This window comes from Nymphaea colorata, chromosome 6 (genome assembly GCF_008831285.2).
Source record: "Nymphaea colorata isolate Beijing-Zhang1983 chromosome 6, ASM883128v2, whole genome shotgun sequence".
Lineage (NCBI taxonomy): Eukaryota > Viridiplantae > Streptophyta > Magnoliopsida > Nymphaeales > Nymphaeaceae > Nymphaea > Nymphaea colorata.
The window spans coordinates 6,940,063-6,952,104 of record NC_045143.1 but is presented as its reverse complement, the minus strand read 5'-3'; positions in this window follow the sequence as shown (position 1 = coordinate 6,952,104).

Below are 12,042 nucleotides of genomic sequence, written 5' to 3'. Positions count from 1 at the left end.
TTATAATTTGGAGGGTTCTTCCTCAAATGTAGATCGACAGCGGAGATCCACGAGGGAGCGACGTCCCTCAAGTAGATATCCCACACATGACTATATTTTGTTGACTGACAGTAGTGAGCCTGAATGCTATGAAGAAGCTATGCATGATGTGCACAAGGAAAAGTGGATGGAAGCCATGAAGGATGAGATGCAGTCACTTTACGACAACCACACCTTCGAGCTTGTGGAGTTACCCCAATGCAAAAGGGCATTGAGAAACAAATGGGTTTTTAGAGTGAAGCATGATGAAAACTCTCTAAACCCAAGATACAAAGCTAGGTTGGTTGTGAAGGGGTTCAATCAGAGGAAAGGAGTTGACTTTGATGAGATATTCTCACCGGTGGTCAAGATGTCGTCTATCAGAATTGTTCTTAGTTTGGCAGCCAGTCTTGATTTGGAGATCGAGCAGATAGATTTAAAGATAACATTTCTTCATGGTGATCGTGATGAAGAAATTTACATGATGCAACCCGAAAGTTTTCTTGTGAAAGGTAAAGAAAACCATGTTTGCAGATTAAAGAAAAACTTGTATTGTCAGAAGCATGCACCTAGGCAGTGGTACAAGAAGTTCGAGTCATTTATGGGGGAGTATGGCTACACCAAGACTGCTTCAGATCACTGCGTCTTTGTGAAGAAATTCTCAGATGATGATTTTGTCATTTTGTTGATTTATGTTGATGACATGCTTATTGTTGGCAACAATATATCGAGAATTTTAAGCTTGAAAAAGAAGTTGAGCAAGTCTTTTGCTATGAAAGACTTGGGACCTGCTAGTCAGATTTTGGGTATGAAGATCACGCGAGATAGGAAGTCGAAGAAGCTATGGCTATCTCAGGAGAATTACATTGAGAAGGTACTTCAAAGATTTCATATGAACAAGGCAAAACCAGTTAGCACCCCTCTTGCAGCGCATTTCAAGTTGGAGCACCAAGCAGAGTCCAAGGACAGATTCAGAAAAGAAAGATATGGAGAAGATTCCATATGCCTCAGTCACAGGTAGTCTGATGTATGCTATGGTATGTACTAGACCTGATATTGCTCAATCAGTTGGAGTTGTTAGTCGGTTTGTCTCAAATTCAGGAAAGAAACACTGGGAAAAAGTTAAATGGATTTTGAGATATCTTCGTGAGACTAGCAGTTTTTCACTTTGTTTTGGGGCAGAAAAATCTTTTCTTATTGGCTATATAGATTCAGACATGGCAGGAGACATTGATGGGAGAAAATCTATATCTGGATATTTATTGATATATGCAGGTGGTGCAGTTTCTTGGCAATCCAGACTTCAAAAATGTGTAGCATTATCTACTACTGAAGCAGAGTTTATTGCAGCTACAGAAGCGAGCATGGAGCTACTATGGATGAAGAGGTTCATGCAGGAACTTCAATTTAGTCAAGACGAGTATGTGTTTTACTGTGACAGTCAGAGTGCTATTCACCTTGGAAAGAATTATACTTTTCATGCAAGGTCAAAACATATAGACGTGAGGTATCATTGGATATGTGATGTTCTAGAGTCGAAGCAACTTGTTCTTGATAAGATCCATACAGATTATAATCCTGCAGATATGATGATGAAGTCTCTACCTAAAGAGAAGCACGATATGTGTAAAGACTTAGTTGGGATAACTGCCTTTAAGGTATTATATTAATTTTGTTCATTTTACAGGTATGTTCCCTCACTTGAGGTTGGAGGGTGAGCTTGTTGGGTCAGGTCCAGCCTCAAGAGGACCCGATCCGGCCCGTCACTTAAGTGACGGGTGGAAGAAAAAGGGAGGCACCCGATGGTGCCCTCCTATCTCTCTCACGTCTCTCTCTCTCCTAGGTTTTCTTCTTTGAGGGAAAAGAAAGGGGAGATCTTGTGTGTGGCTGCACAGCAAGAGGAGAGAAGGAGAAGAGGAAGGCAAGGAAGAGAAGGCTACAAGATTTTGATATTGAGGAGGAAGCCAGACGCATCTCCTCCCAATCCACGATTTCTCCCAATACATCGGTGATATTTTCCTTGTTTTCTCATATAGTTTAGATGAGATATTATTGTTTGAGGGTTGATTTTGTGTAGCCCTTCGTGGGATAACTTATATCATTGATTATAATGGATTGAGTTTGGGTCGTAGTATCCCGTGGTTTTTACCTTCATTGTTTTTGAGGGGTTTTTTACGTAAAATCTTCTTGTGCAGTTTGGGATTGTGATTACTTTGCTTGGATTGCTTGGTCGTTGATTCGTTGCTCATTGCATGATCGATTTGAGATATATTTTGTTGTTGAATCAATTTTAGTAGATTCGTGTCCTATCCGCTTTTATCCCAACACCCATATGGATACAACAGACAGCAATTATATTTTAGGTAAACAATTATTGGCTACCAAGTTGTAAACTGTATACTATTATCCGTGACAAAATGAAGAGAAAAATCATATTTCTCTAACAGAATGAGATATGTCATGATAATGAGATGTATTATAATTGATAATCTGCTGACAATTCAACTGATAGCTCTCCTCTTCAGTTCTATATCTTTAACTTTTCCAGAAAAAAGAAAAAAATTCTCCCTCAAAATTTCAGCTCCCCTTTCAGTTACGGCCATCACAGCCTTGAAGGAGTACTATCAACTGCAGAAAAACTGGATTGCTGATCCGTGTCTACCTTCTCCCTGGGATGGCTTGACCTGCGACGGTGATGCAGAACCGCGAATAGTGAGCCTGTAAGAATTCACGTACTGACTTCGGGGAAAGAGTGGCTTGTGATAACACCTTGCTAATTGATGTGCTTCACAAAATTTTCATTTGCAAGGACCTTTCTAACAGTGAGCTGAATGGTATGATTAGCGGCCACATTTTAAATCTGACCAAACTTAGAACATTGTAAGTCTTTCAAGAGATATGATGTTTTAGCTTCAACCTTTTTTCCTTTTAATTATCTCATTCGCTGTTTTCTCTTTTATTTAGGAACTTGTCCACCAACAATCTCTATGGTTCGGTGCCATCATTTTTGCAGGAAATGCCATATTTAGTCAATATGTGAGTACATTTTTAAGCTAATATCATGTGGCCTTGATGTATATTAGACAAAATGGGTTCCATGTCACATATATATGGTGCATGAATATCAGAGACCTATCGAGCAACAACCTCTCTGGGCCGATTCCAGACAGCTTGCGTGAACGGATATCGAGCGGGAAACTAATGTTAAGGTTCGACTTCAGTTCAAAGGAGCAAGTAGTTTGACCAATATTGCGCCTTAGTTCCTGGATATATGAACTAACTCGTCAATTTTTCTTTTCTTTTTTCTCTTTCGTCTTCAAAAGGATTGATGGCAATTCCCAGATCTGCTTACAAGATCAATGCAGCCAAGATCAGAAGAGCCACGAGGGCAAGAATGTTAATGCATCGTTGATTTCAATGGTCATAGCTCTGGTTCTGGTACTGTCCTGGATGTTCGTCTAAGGCGCTTATCAGTATATTGATCAAGTTAAAGAAAAGGGAACTGCCGATTTAAACGGCAGATCGAAAATGCGAGAGTTCTGTTGCATGTCACGTTTTCTAGGCAGGAGAAAATGGCATTTGATTGTTTTATTGGAAGCAACTTTGTCTGTTTCTTTATTTTCTCTGTTTCTCCTTTAGTAGTTGATGGATCATGGATGACTTTCGATTACCTATTCTTCGTTGATGTTGTGATTCTTAAAATCAATAAATTGGTTTTATTTATCTCAGAAAAAAGTGTGTGCATGCATGAATCACTTCTCTTCCCCCGACTGATCATGAAATTGTTGATAGTTAAAGGTTCTAAGATGTCAGTGGCAGGGAGCATAGGCCCTCTTGAATTGCCTTTTTTTCTTTTTTTTTTTAATCATGGAACTTCTGAAGATTTTGGTCGTATCCATACAGTCTGCAGAAAGATAAGGTGGAATTAACACTTAATTTGTGTCTCGTAACGTGATATTACCAATATTCAGACACGCACTCTGCTGGATGTTCAAGGACGTCACGAACTAGAGAGACTTAGCCCCCTTAGATTTTGAAAGGTTAAAATAATAGTGTTAAATTTTTATGCAAATTGCGTCGTTCAACACCGTAAAATCTCTAGAAATTAACGGTCAATTGCACCAGCCGTCTGAGAATTTCTGATTTAGTCCATGCAAGAAGCTCCAAATTAAATCTTTTCTCTGCTTAAATAATTCTTTAAGAGAATCACACTCTTCCTTTTTCCTTTATTCCCTTTTTTTGCACATTTTGTCCCTTCCAATTGTAATTATTGTCGGACGTTTTAGAACTTCTGAAAAAGTTCTTGCCTGCAACTATTTCGTAGATTATTTTAAATACCTACAATAGTAGCGACATCTCAATGCAGTACTACTCTAGACCGAACTAGCCAAGTTTCAAAATTTAAATTGAAGCTGAAATATAATTTTTTAAAATGCTTATGCAGACTAACTGAAATTTTTTTAAAATTACAAGCAATATTTTTTCTTTGAAATTTTGAGGGGGGCCATGGCCTCTCCAGCCCCCTGGCACTTACCCTGCTCCACTCAACCATGCAGTGCAAAGGAAGGCGAGCGGGAAAGAATGGGTTTGCCAGATTCGCCCTTTTGGACTTTTAAGTGAGCTATGAGTAAGAAGGAAAACACCCTATGCTGACAGCGATCTCCTAGCTAATCTTAACCGCCTTCTTTAATCATTCTGGTTCTCTCTCACCATGTTCTCCGAATCTCTGGTTATGAGAGTTAAATATGATTTGCATTCAATAGGGTCTCATGTCCCAATTTAGATTTCATGAATTAGTGTTTTTAATTGCGTCAAAGATTGTCAAAATCAAGATGGGCAGAGCTACACTACTTCCAACAGGAACTTGCTGGAGTTAGGCGGCCTTTCCTTGATTTCATACAAATGAATACTAATTTGGAAGGCAAAAATGTTGTGAGCGTAAGAAATAGATATTGCAAGGCAAAAATACTACGAGTACCATAAAAATCATTGGATCTGCAGGAAGACCTATCTACTGCAATACTGCAGCCACCTGACATTAACGGTTGTAACCATGCACAAGACACCAAAAAAAACTAGCATACCAGCTGGTTCTACTGGCCCTTTTACCCAAAATCTATATCGCCCATCATTTGCTCTTTCTGCCGAAACTATGCCTCATGCATTTAGATATCACAGTCATAGTTCTGCCCCTCTCCCAAGCAATTCAATCCCAATCTCAGAATATTCATTTCTGCCCTATATTCACCCTCCACTATGTCTGCTACCATTGCATTCATTTCCTCACTTCCCAACTCAAGTAACACCCCCATATCTACCTTTTTCCTGTTTTCTTTTGTTAAAATCACATGAATTTTACTGCCCACTTCCCTGCTGTCCACATCCTTGCTGTTGATCAACCCTGCCCAAACCAATATTTTGATAAATTCTCTTGTTTCATCCCACTGCCTTTTATAGAAGCGAGATATCCATTCTCTTCAAGTCATCCATTTGATACCTGCAAGCTGCTTGCTGTCCAATCGTTCATGAACTATCATACTTCTAGCCCACCACAGTTTTATACCACTATAAGAAAACAGGTCCTCCGAGAGCTATTTAACCCTTTGTTGATAAACATTGACTTAGCCCCAGGCAATGAACTCAATTCTGTGAAATTAACAGTAAGAAAGAAGAAGAAGAGGCTCAAGAGGAAGAATCGTATGTTCTGTACATTGTTATTGACAACTTTCTATTGTAATATACACAGTAGCAAGAAATTAGGGATATGGGGTTACAACGGATTCTCTGTTACAACAGAATTGAAAACAATATCTTGACTAATAAAGAAGATTTTTTTTTTCAAAATTCTAACGGTTTCGGCAGTCATCCTACACTCCCCCTCAAGTTGGAGTGTGCAATCTGTGACACCCAACTTGGCCTTCAAGCTTTGAAACATATCTCTGCCCAATGGTTTTGTGAAAATATCAGGCAGCTGCAATGACGTGGATACATGCTGAGGTTGAATTATTTTTTGTTGAACCTTCTCTCGAACAAAATGACAATCCAGTTCTATATGTTTTGTTCGTTCATGGAAAACTGGATGTTTGGAGATATACAAGGCTGCTTTATTGTCACAATATAGACTTATTGGTTTGTGATGGTGTACATCCAAATCCTTTAATAGTGCTTTCAACCATACAATTTTGCATGCAGCAGTAGCCATCGCTCGATATTCCGCTTCTGCGGATGATCTGGCTACGGTAGTTTGCTTCTTTGACTTCCATGAGATTGGACTTTTGCCAAGAAAAACCACAAAACCACTTACTGATTTCCGACTTGAAGGACAGCTCACCCAATCAGAATCACAATACGCTCTTAACTGCATTTCACTAGATGATGATAGAAAGATACCTTTTTCAGGAGATGATTTTAAGTATCTTAGTTTGCGAAGAGCTGCTTCATAATGTGGAAGTTGTGGTGATTGCATGAATTGACTTAACGTATGAACTGAATATGTTATCTCTGGACGAGTAATGGTCAAATAGATCAAGCGCCCTACTAACCTTCGATACATAGCTGGATCTTTAATCGGTTCACCTTCATCTAGAGTTAGTTTCAGTTTTTGATCCATAGAAAACTCGGCTGGTTTTGCTCCTAATAGACCAGCGTCAGAAAGAATCTCCAATGCATACTTTCTTTGATTTAAAAATATCCCGGATGGCGCTCGTGCAACCTCAATTCCTAGGAAATACTTGAGATTTCCTAGATCTTTTACATGGAATCTGGAGTGTAAAAAGATCTTGATTGAAGAAATACCATGCTCATCATTTCCTGTAATAATAAGATCATACACATACACTAGGATAGCAATAAACTGATTTCCAGAGTGCCGAGTGAATAATGTGTAATCTGCATTGGATTGAATAAAATGAGCATCCTTAAGGGCAGTCATGAGCTTGTGAAACCAGTTACGTGGTGATTGTTTAAGTCCGTATAAGGACTTATGGAGGCGACAAACAATAGTACTGGAATACTCCCCCTCACGAAGAAGGCCTGGAGGAATGGTCATATAAACTTCTTCGTGCAGATCCCCATGTATGAATGCATTACTAACGTCCATTTGATATATGGGCCATTGACGAGTTGCAGCAACCGCAAGTAAAGTCCTCATGGTAGTAAGCTTGGCGACTGGAGCAAAAGTCTCATGAAAATCGACACCCTCAATTTGAGTATACCCTTTTGCTACAAGTCGGGCTTTGTTCGATGGTACCATCAGACCTCCGTTTGACTTTATATACCCAACGACATCCAATTGGGTTTTTATTTGGAGATAGGGTAGTAAGAGACCAAGTGGTATTTTGTTGGAGAGCATGGATCTCGTCAGCCATAACTTGGCACCAGTGTTGATGTTGCACCGCTTCCGCATACGAGCTAGGTTCAGCATCACTCAAAATAGAGGTCAAAAAAGCAAAGTGTGGTGGGGAAAACTTAGAATGGTAAAGATAATTCTGAATGGGATACTGTGTACCTGAAGATGGCGTCATGGAGTGAGGATCCTTAGGCGTCGAATCTGATACCATCACGTTTGAGCACACATACTGATTGGGATAGGAAGGTGGGTGTCTTGGGCGACTTGATTTTCGTATGATGATTGACTGGTTCAGTAGAAACGAGATGGGTAGGTGGAATGGGTGGCGACATTGGTGGAACTGGCTCATGCGCACTTACAATTGGAGAGTCGCTTTCTTCACTCACATAGTCTTCTTGTGGTGCTGGTGAGTTCAAACCATCATCATTTTGAAATTGGAATGGGAACCGGTCTTCATAAAATACCACATCACGATATAAAAATTTCTTTGGAGTCAAGATTGTAGACTTTATATCCTTTTTTATTTGAAGGATATCCTACAAAAATGCATCTATATGCACGTGTAATAAATTTATCTCGGTGTGCACTCATATTTCAAGCATAACATAGACATCCAAAAACACGCAAATCTTCATAGATGGGCTTTTTATGAAACAAGAGTTCAAAAGGAGATTTATTATTCAAAATAGGGGATGGGAGACGATTAATCAAGAATGTGGCTGTTAAAATGCATTCGCCCCAAAATTTAATAGGTAGGTGTGCACGAAAACGAAGCGCTCGGGCGACTTCAAGTAAGTGACGATGTTTTCTTTCAACTCTTCCATTTTGTTGCGGTGTCGCAAGACATGAAGTTTGGTGTTCTATCCCATGTATATAAAGAAATTCTTGCATATTATTTGCGATAAATTCTGAACCATTATCACTTCGAAGGCAATTAATTTTGGTATGAAATTGGTTTTCTACCATAGCATGGAACCGAGTGAAACAAGAAAAGGTTTCAGACTTAAAGCGCATCAAGAAGACCCAAGTTGCACAAGAGAAATCATCAACTATAGTGAGGAAGTAGTGTGCTCTAGTATGTGAGGTCGTGGCATATCCTCCCCAAATATCGCAGTGAAGCAATGCAAATGGGAAACTCGCTCTACTGCTACTATGAGAAAAGGGCAAGCGGGAGAACTTAGCTTTATGACAATAATCACATAGAAATTCATGCTTGGAAATAAGAACATCAGAATTCAAAGATTGAGTTTTGTCAAAAGACGGGTGTCCAAGTCTCATATGCCAAACATGAGATTTATTAAGAGAAGAAATAGAAAGAGCATGAGAACTGGCTGGTAATCATAGATGGTACAATCCGCCACATAAGCTACCCACTCCAATCAGCCTCTTCGACAAATGGTCCTGAAAGAGATAGCAAGATGAGAGAAAAACAACAGCATAGTCAGTGGTTTTGGTGAGTTTAGGAATTGACAATAGATTGTATTTAAATTCTGGTATGTAATGGACGTCTATAAGTATGAGACTCGGCTGGAGTTTAATGGTTCTTGTATGAGTAGCTGAAAGTTGCTGGCCATTTGGAAGATTAATAAGACGCACTTTGGGTAGAGGAATGACATTGGACATCAAATGAAGTTGGGGGGTCATGTGGTCTGATGCTCCGGTATCAATAATCCATGGTAAATGATTGGAGAAATTGAGTGTATGCTTACCTACGATGTTTGCGGCAGCAGGTTTATCATCAGCACTAAGCCATGCTGTTAATTTGCTGAGTTGATCTTCAGTCAGTTGGGAGAGAACTGTTGTAGCAGTAGTGACATTTGCCGAGGATCCATTTTGAGTGTGTCCGCCTTTAGCCATTTCAGGTGAAGCTTTAAATTTTGGATGGTTAGGCGGGTAGCCATGTAATGCATAACAGCGTGCTTGGATATGCCCAAGTTGTCCACAATGGTCACATTTTGGACGTGGTCTGTTCCTAGTGTACTGCTGTCCTCTTGGCTGAAAGTTTTTGTTATAAGAAGGTAGCGAGTTTACTGCTAACGCAGTATTTTCAGAACTTAAGAGCTGTGGAACTAGTAGTCGCCGAGTTTCCTCTTGCACCACAAGGGAGTAAACCTTGTTAATATTGGGTAATGGATTCATTGAGTCCCATCAAAAATTGATACACTTTCTCACGATCTTGACAGAAATTGAACTCTTTAAAAGCACCACAAGAGCATGTAGGGACAGTAGAATATGAAGCAATTTCATCCCATAAAGTCTTTAGACGAGTAAAATAATTTGGTAAGGAGCATTGCTCTTGTCGTAGATCAGAAACCATCTTCTTCAATTGGTAAATACGAGAAGCATTACCTTAAGAAAAACTGATCTTGTAGGTCATTCCATACCTCACGAGCCTCATTGGCATAGATAACGCTGTTAGCGATTTCCTTTGAGAGTGAGTTGAGAAGCCATGAATGTACCAGATCATTGCAGCGGATCCAAGCTTTATGGTCTGGACTGTTTAGCGGAGGTTTGGGAATGGAACCATCAACAAACCCAAATTTGTTCTTTGCACTTAAGGCCATCTTCATTGCTCTCTGCCATGTTGCATAGTTGTCACCGACTAAAGGACTGGTCACAAGGATAGCACCATGATTATCCGAGTGGTGCAGGAGAAAGGGTGACGTGTTGGCTTCAATTTGATCATCACCATTATTATGAACGCCCGATGCGGTAGCCATGAGAGCAGAATGAAAAACAGGGCACAGCAGAATGAAGAACAAGGCACAAAGCAGAGAAACAAGAGAGTAGAAAGCCAACTCTCTTACCCACAAGGGTGCTATGATACCATGTGAAATTAACAGTAAGAAAGAAGAAGAAGAGGCTCAAGAGGAAGAATCGTATGTTTTGTACATTGTTATTGACAACTTTCTATCTTAATATACATAGTAGCAAGAAATTAAGGATATGGAGTTACAACGGATTCTCTGTTACAACAGAATTTGAAACAATATCTTGACTAATAAAAAAGATTTTTTTTTTCAAAATTCTAACGGGTCATCCTACAAATTCTCTCTCCCAACTTCCTCACCGCAAAATTCCGGAGTCCCATCGTGATTTTACGTTTGAAGAGAGTATGCATACGGCTTTCTTTCTCATTTTACACAAAGCACACTGATTAGCACGGCAAGTTAGTGTGCCCCACACATTCTATCGACACCATTAGTCATCGTTGTGAGGTCTCTACCCTTCACATTCCAGCTGATTAGTCTCATTTAAGAGGAGTTTCAGACTGAGGACCCGATCGGCTGACAGGCAGGTTTCTCTTCTATCAGATTATAGGATGCCTCATTTAGTTTGCTTCCTTGTCTCTCTCTCCGACTAACAAACACTCCATTTGCTATTCCTGCACTAACGCCTAAACAAAGTCCGCACATCTTCCTTTTCCCTTCCCCCATTTGAGGTCACCATAGAATTCTTCTCCCTAGAAACAACACTATTCTCTAAACTTCTGCACTTTAGGAACATCTTTTCCCCTATTTGAGCTACCCAGCCGTATGTGACAAATTTTTTAGCCTCTTTTCCTATTATGCTCCCTAGATTCTTTTTGCTAGCCACAAAAACAAATCGAAGGGGAAGGTCTACTTCTTCCCCACTCCCCAAACTAGCAAAAAGATTTAAAGAGCTGATGTAATAGAGTGCAGGAATAAAGGGGGAAGTTTCTTCACCAAGATTGGGGGTGATAGAGTTTGTCTTAACCGTTGGCAATTGTTGTTTATGATGGTGTAAAATGAGTAGAAAAATTAATGAAAAATCCTACCTTGAAGTTTCTAACATGGATGTAGGCATGAAGCCAAACTGCTTAAAGTTTGAGTTTCTAACGTGGATGTAGGCATGAAGCCAAACCGCTTAAAATCGGAATCTCGTGTTGTTTCTTTTATGATATGGTTTCAGACACAAACATTTAGTGTGACTTCCTTTCCTCATTTGAGATTAGTTACTTGTGGCGTTTAATGGATGGACCTGCTTCATCTAACAACAACATCATTATGGCGCAGGAAAATCGTCCGTTGAAGATCATCACCACTCTTTTTACCGGGACCGATTGCACTACTTGGGCAAAAGCTCACCGGGAAAGGCAAAGCCGGTTACATCACAGATACATGCAACACCTAAACCTGCATCAACGGATTCCACGTATGCTAATTGGGTGTCTGAAAATGATAAGGACATGCCATCGCTGATTAACTATATGGAGCCACAAATCAATAAAAGTTTCATGTTTATAGGCACAATCAAAGAATTACGAGAGGCAATTAAACAACTTTTTGTAGAACAAAGTAATGCGGCTAAGGTCTATGATCTTCAAAATGAAATCACTAAACTTACTTGTGATGATAAACCCTTTAATGTGTATGTGCGACTCTCTGCTGGTATGTTTGATAAATTACTCATGTACAGGCCACCATCCATTGATCTTTTGGTTCAAAATAACTGCCTTGAAGAGGTCATGATTACAAACAATTTTGGAGTCAAATTCTCATGATTGTGCCTCGCCCATTGTTTAATACAGTCTGTGGCATGATTTAATGGGAAGAAGCCCATCAGAAAATTATGATCTCATCTTCCTCTGTGGCAATCTCACCACCAACTGAGTATCTACATAAGGTTGCTTTCCACATCAAGGCACCATCTTC